Raw genomic sequence first — 10,363 nt, forward strand, 5'->3', positions numbered from 1 at the left:
ATTATGGGGTTTGAAGGTGAGATCCAGGTACCATGAGTGTCTATGATTTTAGCAGGCTGAGGACTTTCCCTGGAAGATGTTTTTAAGGCTCATCATAACCTGCTTTGGAATAACAGAACCTGGGTATTTTGGAGTGCACTCATCATCCCCTCCAGCACTTTCTCATGTTTTCTCACTTGGTACTGGGTTTACTTAGTGATATTTTTATATCTCTGTGTATCTTTCCTTTTTCTCTTAAATCTTTCCCGATATCAAGAAGACTGACTTTTCTGCAGGAACAAAGAGGGAAAGTGTGTGCACCTAGCCTCTTGTATTTGACCTTGTTTGAGGTTAATGAGCCAATTAATTTTATACAAGATACTGACACTTGGACTGGTTAGTTTTTCTGTGTAAAGAGTGCAACTAGTACTACTCAGTTGCTCTCTGCACCTTTAAATTAGGCCTAAAAATTATTAATCAGGACCCCATGAAAGCATGAAGTATTATATTTTTCAGCAGGAGAGTCTCTCACTAACAAAAAACAATAACTATTTGTTGCATATAAGTTCATCCCTTCCCTCTCCCTCCCCTCTCCACTTTTGTGTTATTGCACTGTTAAAAATGAGATTTAAAGCCATGCAAAATCAGGACCTAAAGAATTATAATTTCCATGACAGTTGAAAATAGTGGGTTTTCACATATAACCTTCTTTATTTCAGCATGCTGTGGGGGACTACAGTGGGTCTCACTTGCTACAAGTGAGAAATCTCCAAGGAAATTTTGAATGCTGTATTTCCATTAGTATTGACAGCCAATGTTTCAATAAAGCGAACACTGCATTGATAGAACTGAAACAGGACTTTGATCTGGTAAGGGAAAACAATATCCAATAAATATGACAGCCAAAATGGAGTTAGAGACTTTGATGAATAAATTTATGACAACCTTACAGGCTGACTGCATTGGATTGGACTTGCAGATTTGTCTTTTTAGAGCTACAACATAGAAACAACCTGTGGCTATTGTGGGACAGTATGATGAGAATGCTAACAGACTGATATACCAATTGTTACTCTGATCAAGAAATGCAGGGAATGAATTTAAGTCTTAATAGGCCATGATCCTTTTGTCATATATGTACCATTAGTGAAATTTAAATTTATTTTTTTCATTTTTTGTTTTGCCACCTATGTCCTTGTAAATTGCACTAGCTGGTTTTCTTAACAGCACAGCTTTTGGCATGCCTAAATGTAAATTGCTGCGGAACCTGCAAGTCTTTAACATCAGGTCACAGATCATACTTGTATCTGGTCTGATCCTACATGCTTGCACAGTTTTTGTTGGTGGTTCTGGGAAGTCTCAAAAAGCTGTAGTGGTCTGGCATGAAGATAACAATTGGCATCATTCTGTACAAATTACTGAAGGTTCAACCCAATTAGCAGAACTTGGCACAGCTTTACATTACTTCGAACTTTTTAAGGAGGAACCTCTAAATTTGATTTGTGATTCTGAGTATGTAGTCAAGGTCCAACGTACATATCTGATTCTGAACTGGTTTTGTTTTATTTTGTTTTGTTTTAAAAAAAAAAAACAAAAGTAAAAAGGGGGAGAAGTAGGGGAAACACCACAAAACTGATTGTCAAAAGCATTGTATGTGATGAAATACTTTGCAAGTATGACCCAAAACCATGCTAAATCAGAAAGAACCTGTATTAGTTATGTTCAAATCACTAGTTAATGGTAAATGGAAAAGGCCACACCAATTGATAACCTGGGAGAGAGGCTATGCTTGTGTCTCTACAGATCAAGGGCCGCAATGGTTGCCTGCGCGAAATGTGAAACCTGTGTTGCCTTCCTAATGATGATTGCTGCAGCTGCTGCATCTTGGATGCCTGCACAGACAAAGACTAACATGTGGATTACTTTAGCCAACATGACTGTCCAGGACTCCATATGCCTAACTATGGCATCTCCGGAAAACCTGTTCCACACATGCTTGGTTGGCATCCTCCTTGACGAATACAACAGCATCACATAACTGTTTCAAAATAGTGGTCCGTGCAAAGGCATTGCAATGAACTGTAATAATACCAACATGGCACTTTGGATTAATTGCCTCCCAGAAGCAGATATTGAACCACAGGAACTGGAATTGCTGGGATCTGTGCCCATGGACACTTGTATCCAGCTGGTTTGTGAAAAGTGTCAGAACAATATACGAGAACATGAATGGATAAAACTGCAAAATGTTAATGCTACCCTTGGTGACTATAGAAATAAAACTCAGTGGTGTAACGCCTCGCAGAAGAATCCAAGGGGTGTCATTAATGATGTGGGACAGCGACACCAAAAGCTCCCGTATGGTGTATTCTTGATCTGCAGAGATAGAGCCTGACCAGGAATTCCTTCTAATGCAGTTGGAGGACCGTGTATTTTGGGACTATTAACTCTCTTAACACCCAATGTATCCATGATAACAGATCACAGAGGAACAACATGGGAAAAATGCTTTTTGCATATATATAAGTCAAAATGTGATGATAATGTAGATCTTTGGGGATCAGAATTAAGGGTTTTAGGATCACTTGTACCTGGTGTTGGCACAGCTAAAGCTTTAAATACTTTAACAAAATAGGATGCTTGCTATCTAAGCAAGCTAACAGAACTTCTAAGGCTTTAAGTGGACTTTTGTTAGATGTAGATTCTGTAGGACATGCTGTACTGTGGAACAGAGCTGCAATAGACTTTTTGTTATTAGCTCAAGGACGTGGGTGTGAAGATTTTGATGGGATTCATTAAATAAATTGCTTAGTGGTTGGGCTCTTTCAGGGTGGTTGTTATCAGTAGTGAAAACGGGACTGATTGTTTTGATGATTGCTGTGGTTGTGTTACTAATGTTGCCATGCATGATTTCTCTCCTGCAAAGGGCCCTGCAGCGGACAATGAAGGCAATTTTTTAGCACAAAAACAAAAAGGGGGAATTGTGGGGGAGTACCGTGGGTCCGTGGATTCCCTGACAGAGGGCATGGGAACAGAAATTAGTCTTGAAGATATTAAGACCTACCTGTGAGAAAGATGGGATTAAAGGAGTATCTGGAGATATTAAGGTGTACCCATGAGAGGGAAGGGAGTGGAAGAGTAACTGATGATAGCGAAAATAGCCAATGAGATGTTACTGCTGTAACTTGTAACCAATAGTGAAGAGACACATGAATTGGTAAAACTATGCACTTGTGGCAATAAACAGCATCTACTACTTTCATCCTGGAAGAACTTGGTCTATGTCGTTTGTCCATCTCAACCACGACAGCACGCAATGATAAAAATAAGAGCTTAACCTGTAGAGGTTTCTCTGCAAGATGCTCAGTTTCCAGTTACTGAGGAAGCTGTTGTGGGAGATTTGAGGGATTTTCTTGAGGTTGTTGTGTGGACGGGTTTCTATTAGATGGAGATTTATTTCTGAACTAGCCAGGCTCAAAGGAATTTCAAGGCCAGCTCGAAAGGTGAAAACAGGACCTGCTGTGGGAGTGAGGCAGTTCTACAATAACAGGACCTCAACAAGATGTAAATCAACAGACCTATTAGCAGTGAGACTCGGGTGCGTGGACAACTCGTGAACATGGACAATATCTGTCGAGGGTTTAGATAAGGAATCACCGAACACAATGTAGAAAATAACTGATACAACTTATGTCTTTAAATCAATGTAATTCACTTTGCCTTAGTACCACTAAATAATGTCCGAAGCAAACAGACGCGCAAGTATCACAACTCTATGAGTTGGCACTGTGCCAAGAAAATTGAAAGGTACATCAGAGCAGTAGAGAAGCCAAAAATCTTCAAATTAATCCCTTTTTCTCGCCCCACCTTGGGCACCAATTATCTGTCGAGGGTTCAGATTGCGGTGTGACAATAAAACCCTGGCAGATGTATTGTTTACCACTCTCCCCCCACCACTTCCCCCTTTCTGCCCCTCCCTCTCCCCCCTTCCCACTAAGGACATGTGATTGGGAGGAAAAGAAGGACAGAGAGAAGAGAGTTGGAAAAATTAAAGATGTTTTACTAATGCTACTAATAAGAATAGAGAAAATAATACAAAATATACAAAACCAATCTTGAAAGTCTCAGCAACTGCAGAGCCAGCACCCAAAGTCCTGGATTAGACTCTGCAGCCAACCGGAGCTGGATTCAGTCTCTCACTAGGTCTCAGTTCGCAGGGACGACTAGCAAGGTCCTCTCCTAATGTTGGCCATAAGGAAAAGGGAAAAAAGGGATGAGATCCTCGTGATCTCCCACTTTTATATGAAGTATTCACATGAATGGAATGTTATACACAGTTGGTCAGTTTCTTGATCACTGGTTTCTCATTGTCCCTCTCGCGAGATGTCCATCCGCGCTTATCAATAGCTTTGCATTCCATTGCTATGTTTACCAAAACATGTATCTGATTCTCCAGGAAAATGCAGCTAATATGAAGACTTTAGCTGACAGGCAAATTCACTAAAAGAGAAACTTGTTTTTTAACAAAACCAGAACAATATCCAATCAGTGAATGCATGCTGGGAGCGTGGACACGTGATCAGAGAATAGCTGCATATATAAGAAGGGTTGTTTCTCTAATAAATGGCTTTGCTTGAATTCATATTGGATTTTGTGGAGTCCATAAGTTTTTGCCCTCGCAAGTGGTGACCCCGACGTGAGGATAAGGATAATTTATGGAAGGTGGACGACTTCTGCGGGGAGGGACCCCCAGCTGGAATGGCCCTGCTGGACTGTGACCAGGACACAGTCTGAGGGCTGTGTGAGTCCTGATTGATTGCTACAGAAGCGACAGAGGAGGGATAAAGGATCTGATATCATTGCAACGGACACCCAAAGAGGTGAGCAGCTGGGATTGAGAAGAGATGGGGCAGAATATTTTTAAAGAAGAAGAAATACTGCAGCTCCTCTCGCATATTCTCTCTAAGAGAGGGGTGAAGTATGAGGAGAGTAACCTCAAAAGACTATTAATTTGGTGTGGAGGCAATGGGTTTCCTGCTAACCTGTTAGGAGCTTTTCAAATAGAGACTTGGGATAAAGTGGGAACTGTGTTGTGGAAGGCAATCATTCGCAGTGAAAAATATATTCTCGGCCTTGTAACCACCTGGAAACTGATAATTACTACACTGAAGCAATTAAAACCTGAAAAGACTGTTACGAGCATTAGTGACTCAAAACTTGAACTTTGGGATGACAGAGGGCAGAAATTATGGGATAAAGTCAGCAGTGGAGATAAAGAAGCTAAATCATTAGTAACTACATGGAAGCTTATAATTACCACCTTAAAAGATCTTAAGGCTGAATGGTCTGCTGCTGCCGGAATTTTTGCAGCGTTGCAGTCTGATAAGAATCCTGAAAGTCGCTGTGAAGTTTACCCGGTTCGTGTCTTTGATACCCTCCCTATTCCATCCCCTGCTGTGCCTTTGGCACCCCTGATGGTTCAGTAGTCCGGGACGGGGAGGGAAAACTGCCGAGTGTGTGGCCTCCTGTACCATTGTCCAACCCTGGTGAGAACAGCAAGTCCATAGGATTGGAGTCAGACAACTTGCCCAAAGAACCTGTGACAGCTGAGAATGCTAAAGTCGTAAACAAGTGTACTGTCAGTCCTTTTACCAATTTGTATCTGCCTTTACTGTCTTTTAACCCTCCAACTTCCATGAGAGAGCAGAAGGAGTCTCTGGATAAGAACTGGACAACAGAACTGTGTGAAAGATCAGATCAGCTATTAGCGAGTGAATCCAGCAGTCGGCAATGCAGTCATGCTGATCGTGATGGGAAAGGGGGTGCTCCTGGGGACTCAGGTTATAGGAATAATTATGATGCTAGAAAGTATTGGTGAGAATGTGCACTGTTCCGAATCCCTCTGTTACCAACGATTCTCCAGCACCATTCAAGTCCACATTATCTGATGACTCATATGAGGATGAGGATCTGCAGCATTTTTATTTTTTTTTAAGTTAACAGGAAAAAGAGTATGTGTACATGTTGCCCTGAGATCAGATAAAAACTATGAAAGACTCAAGCAAAATTAGATCTATGCAATATAACAGCTATAGATCATTTAGAACGGAATGATGGGGCCGCGCTGAAAGGGACAGGTATCCCACAACTCTTGGAACAGACACTAATTGACACACCACAATTACAGGCACTATTAGTTTCTGAAATCCTGAGGCAGTCAACAGACCTTGCATATCAAGCTATAGTAGAGGTGTCTGAAAACAACAAAGCAGCCAAATCATTTGCAACTATTAATCAGGGTCCCAATGAGAATTACATGCAGTTTATTAACCATCTTCAAGAGGCCATCAATAAACAGGTTGAAAACTTAGAAGTTAAGGAAGCACTGGTGTTGAAATTAGCAGTAGAGAATGGTAATGTTTGCTATCACCGTGTTATCTGCGGGTTTTACAGTACATATTATATGCTTCTGTGTATTGCCTCTCTGAAAATCAAGCAGCTTGTCAGGAATGTGAGTTAATTGTTTTACTGGTTATTGTTAGAATTGTTTCTTTGTGGTATAAGTACACCGTAAAACTTTCTCCCCACTTTTCCCACTTGCGCTCCAAGCAGCCCTGTGTTTTCCCCCCCTCCCTCCCTCTTCTCATGGTTTTTACTTACGAAATGGGGTCAGGAATAACTGTTTTCAGTCATGTTCTTAAGATATCGGTATTGGGAGGTGTTTTAAAACATAGGAAAGCACTTGGAAATATGAGGAAGGAAGATCTTGTGAAATATTGTAATAAATGGTGGCTGCTGTATAAGTTAAATTTGCAGTCTACATCCTTGTAAAGTGTACTAGCTGATTTTTTTAACAGCAGAGCTTTTGGCATGCTTAAATGTAAATTGATGCAGAACCTGCAAGTCTTTAACATCAGGTCACAGACCATACTTGTATTTGGTCTGATCCTACATACTTGCACAGTTTTTGTTGATGGTTCTGGGAAGTCTCATAAAGCTGTAGAGGTCTGGCATGAAGATAACAATTGGCATCATTCTGTACAAATTACTGAAGGTTCAACCCAATTAGCAGAACTTGGAGCAGCTTTAAATTACTTAGAGCTTTTTAAGGAGGAACCTCTAAATTTGATTTGTGATTCTGAGTATGTAGTCACGATCCAACGCATGTATCTAATTCTGAACTGTTGTTTTTGTGGTTTTGGTTTTGTTTTGTTTTTGAAACAAAAAGTGGGGAGAAGTAGGGAAAACACCACAAAACCAATTGTCAAAAGCATTGTATGTGATGAATCACTTTTATCTAAGTGATGCAGCCCAAATTTGCCCTGTGATGAAACACTTTGCAAGTATGACCCAAAAACATGCTAAATCAGAAAGAACCTGTGTTAGTTATGGTCAAATCACTAGTTAATGGTCAATGGAAAAGGCCACATCAGTTGATAACCTGGGGAAAAAGGTTATGCTTGTGTCATTACAGGCCAAGGATCAAAGTGGATTCCCGCGAAATGGATCAAGCCATGGCTGAATAAAGACAACAAACACTTAACAGATGCATATGGACAGGGGGGAGATAAGTTGTGAGGACTGTTTCAGATGTAAACCGTGGATCCTAATTCAGTGTTATAGATGCTCACAGACCTGGTGATCTGGAAGCCTATTAGCAAGCAGGGGGAGTACCTTCTGTGGAGAATGGCAATTTGAGCAAACAGCAGGAGAGCCAAAAGGGCGATATTACACTTAGACAGTCAATGCAAAGATGAGGTAAAATTATGAGACATTCCTACCATAGTATCTACTGCACTCCTTCTCCCTAGTCTAGCAGTTGGTAAAGCTTTAGGAGACCTATCAAAGTTAAGCTATTGGTCTTTTAAACAGGCTAATCTAACTTCTGAGATACTAACTCAATTAATAGTAGATGTTGATGGTATTAGGCATGTTACACTTCAAAATCGTGTTGCTATAGATTTTTGTTGTTATCGTAAGAACATGATTGTGATGAATTTAAGAGAAAGATGTTGTATTAACTTGTTTAATCATTCTGGATCTATTCATAGTACTTTAGACAAACTAAATCAACACATTAATAAGATTGTCATAGTAGAATTAAGGTTTGACAAATGATTTAAAAGCTTGGAAATAAGTGGTAGTTGTTTGATCTTATTATGTAAGGCTTAGCTACATTATATGTAACTGTAATCATTGTTGTTAATCATATGTTGTATGCTGCAGCGTATTTCAAAGATGATTCAGCGCGTTGTAAACAAGGCCTGGCTGGTTAAAAAACAAAAAAGGGGGAATTGTGGGATATTTGAGGGATTTTCTTGAGGTTGTTGTGTGGATGGGTTTCTATTAGATGGATATTTTTTTCTGAACTAGCCAGGCTCAAAGGAATTTCAAGGCCAGCTTGAAAGGTGAAAACAGGACCTGCTGTGGGAGTGAGGCAGTTCTACAATAACAGGACCTCAACAAGATGTAAATCAACAGACCTATTAGCAGTGAGACTCGGGTGCGTGGACAGCTCGTGAACATGGACAATATCCAATCAGCTAATGCATGCTTGAAGCGTGGACGCATGATCAGGAATTAACTGCATATATAAGGAGTCTTGTTTCTGTAATAAATGGCTTCGCTTGAATTCATATTGGATTGTGTGGAGTCCATGAGTTTTCGCCCTCGCAAGCTGTAACACATTAGTGTTTGAGACTGACTTAGAAAAACCTTGGAGCATGGACATGTAACTCTCTCCTGGCCTGCAAGAGGGTTCTTCCCAACACCTTATTGAAAATACTTAACCAAGTGCAATGATGGATATATGCATTACATGTTGAAGTCCTTTTCCTGAAGTGCTACAGGTGAAAGAAATCATGGGATGAGGGCACAACTCACCCGCTTCTGATCTGTATTATATAGGGTTTCTTTCCATCTCAGGAGCATCAAACAGGAGGCTACTTCCCCTAGAACATTCTACTCTGCTGCTGTGGGGATGCACGGGAGCTTGTGTCACCTCCCCTGGGTACATCTCCTGCTCCATCTGTGACAGATACTTGTACCAACAGTGAAGCCACATGGAAGACATTAGAAAAAGTCAGTTTATCTTGTGCTTTACTGGTCCATGAAGTTCCATGTAGACTTACAGTGCTGCATACAGGAGGAATAGCAAGGAATCTGCTTGCTCATTAGTGGGACTTTGCTGCTGCCTTGTATCACTGGGAAATGTCTCTGGGGATGGGGTTTGGGGGAAACAAACAACTCATGCCTTGCTCTCAGAGGTTGTGACAAGGCAAGGAAATTTAGAAAACATGGTTCTTTTCAGAGTCTCTACCTATGCACCTGGTGTCAGTGAGAGCTCATGTTGATTCATCACCAGTGAAGGTCATAAAAAGGGAATAACAATGGAAAAACAGTAATGGAAAGAAAAATACGTGGAAAGCACCTGATTTCTGTCATCTCTTTTTTCCATGCTAATACATATTGACTGATGTTGGAACTAGTGCTCTCTAGAACAGGCATAGATCAGTCCCTAGCATTTCTCATCCTACAGGAAAACACACAAAGTTGTATGGGGCAGGGAAACATGGGAGAAGGTATGCTGAATAGATGGCCTTGTTGGGAGGAGCTGTTGACACTCTCAAGGGCAGAGAGGCTCTGCAGAGGGATCTAGACAAACTGAAGAATTTGGCAATCACCAACTGCATGAAGTTTAACAAGGGCAAGTTCTGGATTTTGCACCTGGGACGTGGCAGCCCTGGCTGTACATACAGATTGGGGAACAAGAGGATGGAGAGCAGCTCCACAGAGAGGAATCTGAAGGTTCTGGTTGACAGCAAGTTGAACGTGAGCCAACAATGTGCCCTGGCAGCCAAGAGGGCCAACCGTGTCCTGGGATGCATCAAGCACAACATTGCCAGCTAGGTGAGGGAGGTGATTCTCCCACTCTACTCTGCACTGGTGCAGCCTCACCTGGAGTACTGTGCGCAGTTCTGCGTGCTACAGTATAAAAAGGATATAAAGCTGCTGGAGAGCATCCAGAAGAGGGATACAAAATTGGTGAAGGGTTTGGAGAGGAAAGCCGTATGAGGAGCGGCTAAAGTCACTTGGTTTGTTCAGCCTGGAGAAGAGGATACTAAGGGGAGACCTCATCATGGTCTACAGCTTCGTCACAAGGGAAGGAGGAAAGGTAGGTGCCGATCTCTTTATCAACCAATGACATAACCTGAGGGAATGGCAGGAAGATGTGCCAGGGGAGGTTTAGGTGAGACATTAGGAAAAGTTTTTTCACCCAGAGGGTAGTGGAGCACTGGAACAGGCTCCCCAGGGAGGTAGTCATGGCCCCAAGCCTGTCAGTATTCAAGAAGAGACGAGACAATGCCCTCAGACACATGGTGTG

This window comes from Patagioenas fasciata, chromosome W (genome assembly GCF_037038585.1).
Source record: "Patagioenas fasciata isolate bPatFas1 chromosome W, bPatFas1.hap1, whole genome shotgun sequence".
NCBI classification, from domain to species: domain Eukaryota; kingdom Metazoa; phylum Chordata; class Aves; order Columbiformes; family Columbidae; genus Patagioenas; species Patagioenas fasciata.